Source organism: Citrus sinensis, chromosome 3, assembly GCF_022201045.2.
Source record: "Citrus sinensis cultivar Valencia sweet orange chromosome 3, DVS_A1.0, whole genome shotgun sequence".
NCBI lineage: Eukaryota > Viridiplantae > Streptophyta > Magnoliopsida > Sapindales > Rutaceae > Citrus > Citrus sinensis.
The window spans coordinates 19,645,128-19,648,743 of NC_068558.1; the positions used below are offsets into that span (position 1 = coordinate 19,645,128).

The 3,616-nt window shown below is 39.7% G+C and overlaps 1 non-coding gene across 1 annotated transcript; it reads right to left on the reverse strand.

The window, feature by feature from the left end:
- Positions 1–469: 469 nt before the first annotated feature.
- LOC127901584 (small nucleolar RNA R71) lies at positions 470–573 on the reverse strand. Its single transcript, XR_008053828.1, has one exon. It is a non-coding gene; the product is annotated as a small nucleolar RNA R71 (small nucleolar RNA).
- Positions 574–3,616: the final 3,043 nt, after the last annotated feature.

The following is a 3,616-nucleotide window of genomic DNA, read 5'->3' on the forward strand; positions in this document are numbered from 1 at the left end:
TGGTCGTAGGTCATTATTACCTAATCTTGAACTTATAGACCTTGAACTAGAAAGAACACTTCGCACATACAAACAAATTAAAAATAAAATGGATTTGCAACCACAGGAGAGGCCATTTAAGGATTACTTCAGTCCCTTAGCTAATTTGAGCACATCATGCATAAGATACCCAAATGTAGCTGCTAGGAGCTTTGAACTAAAACCTAGTGTGCTAAATTGTCTCCCCACATTCTATGGCTTAGAAAATGAGGACCCATATAATCATCTGAATGATTTTCATGCTATTTGTCAAACTTTTAAATACGAGAATTTTTCAGACGATGATGTTAAACTCAGATTATTCCCATTTTCTTTAAAGGATAGAGCTCGTTCATGGCTTAATACATTGCCTGCCAATAGCATTGCATCATGGGAACAAATGGTAACTAAATTTTTGAATAAATATTTCCCAGTGCATAAAACCAATGCTATTCGCAGGGAAATCTCGGAGTTTACCCAGAGAGAGGACGAGTAATTTTTTGAAACATGGGAGCGATTCAATGGGCTACTCTTGAAGTGTCCACATCATGGGTACGAGAAATGGCACCAATGCCAATACTTTTTGGAGGGATTACTACCAAATGTGCAAGAATGGCTAATGGCAACAAGTGGAGGAGAGCTAATGTCAAAAAGTGCATCAGAGATTTGGGAATTCTTCCAGCGACAAGCGGATAATTCCCAACAACGGAGTCGATCACTCAGGAATACTAGAAGAATTAAGGGAGTAAATGAGGTTCACATTGGCGAATCAAGTTCAGAAATTAAAGAAGTCAAAGCGATAATTGAAGGTCTCTCTCGACAAATAGCATCATTATCGACTGCTAAATCAACAGAGCCACATGACCATGACTCATACTCAGATCAAGCCAATGCCATAGGTGTAATGAGAAAACCATCGAATTACAACCCATACTCCAACACATATAACCCTGGATGGAGAGACCACCCCAATTTTTCATGGTCTCAAGGATTCCAACAGAACGAACCAGCAGCTCCAGCTCCACCAATTCCACAAAATCCTCAAGCCTCTCAGCCACCATTTAGATCATACAATCAGAATCAGAATTTCTCTCAACCCAGACCATGGGAGGATTCATTCCAGAATCTCAAGAATCTTACTCACTCCACGATTGAGCAACAAAACCGCACCATTGATGGACTACGAAATGAGTTGAGAGCAGGCTTCAACTCACAAGCTCAATCGGTTTCAAGCCTCGAGAAGATGGTGGGACAACTTGCTTCTTCAGTTCAGACCTTGGCAATGACCGTTGAGAAAGGCAAATTTCCAAGTCAACCAGTGCCTAATCCTAAAGGAGTGCATGAAGCAAGTACCAGTTCACCACAGCAGCATGGAGAGGTCAAAGCAGTAATGACCTTGCGAAAAGGAAAGGAAGTCGACAACAAAGTGGAGATGCCGGTGACAAAAGAAAATCAAATTGTACCTGTGAATGTTGAGGACTCATCACCGGAGGAGAAAGAAGAAACCAACCCACGGGAATATGTTCCCAAAGCTCCATTTCCTCAAAGGTTAGCTAAAGGAAAAAAGGGAAAATCCACAGGTGAGATTCTTGAAATCTTCAAACAGGTAAGTGTTAACATCCCTTTACTTGATGCTATTGAGCAAGTTCCATCTTATGCCAAGTTTCTTAAAGACCTTTGTACTAAAAAGAGAAACATGCATGTTCAAAAGAAGGCATTTTTAACAGAAAACGTTAGTTCTATCCTCCAACATAAAATTCCTCTAAAATGCAAAGACCCAGGCTCCCCCACTATCTCATGTAGCATAGGGAACCACACAATTGAGAATGCTTTGTTGGATTTAGGAGCTAGTGTAAATCTGTTGCCTTATTCAGTATTCGTGAAACTTGGACTGGGAGAATTACACCCAACTCCAGTGGTGTTACAACTTGCAGATCGGTCCACGAAAATACCTCGTGGTATTGTGGAGGACGTGCTTATCCAGGTAGACAAGTTTTATTTTCCTGTTGATTTCATTGTAATTGACACTCAACCAATACAGGATTCAAGGAAGCACATCCCCATTATTCTAGGCTGACCTTTCTTGGCAACTGCGGATGCTCACATTCAATGCAGGACTGGAAATATGCAGTTGTCCTTCGGCAACATGACTATGGAACTGAACATCTTCAACATTGCCAAACAACCTCACAGTGCAGATGATGGAATTGTTGATGTGGATTTAATTGAAGCATTAGTTGATGATACTTTTGTTTCAAACCTTAGTGATGATCATTTACAAACATGTTTAACTCACTTTGGTTTTGATTTTGATATTGATAGATCGGTTGATGAGGTCAACGCCCTGCTTGACTCAGCACCATCTATGGACACTAATAAATGGAAGTCAAAAGTTGAACAACTAGCACCATCAGAGAAGAAACTCATCCCATCATCAGAATCACCACCGAAACTCGAGCTCAAACCATTACCCAACACATTGGAATATGCATTTTTGGGAGAAGAAAGTACTCTACCGGTAATCATCTCAGCATTCCTCAATGACGAACAAAAAGGTAAGTTGTTGGATGTTTTGAAAGAGCACAAAGGGGCATTAGGATGGACCATAGCAGACATTAAAGGTATAAACCCAGTAGACTGCATGCATTACATTCACCTTGATGAAAATGCTAAAACTACTAGGGAGATGCAACGTCGGTTAAATCCTAACATGAAAGAAGTTGTTAGAACAGAAGTCCTTAAGCTATTAGACACAGGTATCATTTACCCCATTTCTGATAGTTCATGGGTCAGTCCTGTACAAGTTGTCCCCAAAAAGTCAGGAGTCACAGTAGTTACGAATGCTGATAATGAATTGATACCCACTAGAGTAACTACAGGATGGCGTGTATGCATTGATTATAGAAAGTTGAATTCTGTCACACGTAAAGACCATTTTCCTTTACCATTTATCGATCAAATGCTTGATAGATTAGCAGGCCATGAATTTTATTGCTTTCTAGATGGCTACTCAGGATATAATCAGATTCCCATAGCACCAAAAGATCAAGAGAAAACTACTTTCACTTGCCCTTTTGGCACATTTGCATATAGGAGAATGCCATTTGGATTATGTAATGCACCTGCTACATTTCAACGATGCATGTTAAGCATTTTTTCTGATATGGTTGAACAATTCCTTGAAGTCTTTATGGATGACTTTTCTGTCTTTGGTGATTCGTTTGATCAATGTTTACATCATCTAACACTAGTTCTGCAGAGATGTATCGAGAAGAACTTGGTCTTAAATTGGGAGAAATGCCATTTTATGGTAAAACAAGGTATTGTTCTCGGTCACATCATTTCGAGCAAAGGTATTGAGGTTGACAAAGCCAAGGTGGATCTCATTTCTAATCTTCCTCCACCCAAAACAGTCAGAGAAGTAAGATCTTTCCTTGGGCATGCTGGTTTCTATAGACGTTTCATTAAAGATTTTAGCAAAGTTTCTAGACCCTTATGCAATTTACTTGCTAAGGATGCACCTTTTGTCTTTAATGATTCATGTCTTGTGGCATTTGAAAAATTAAAGCATTTGTTGACATCATCACCCATCATTCAG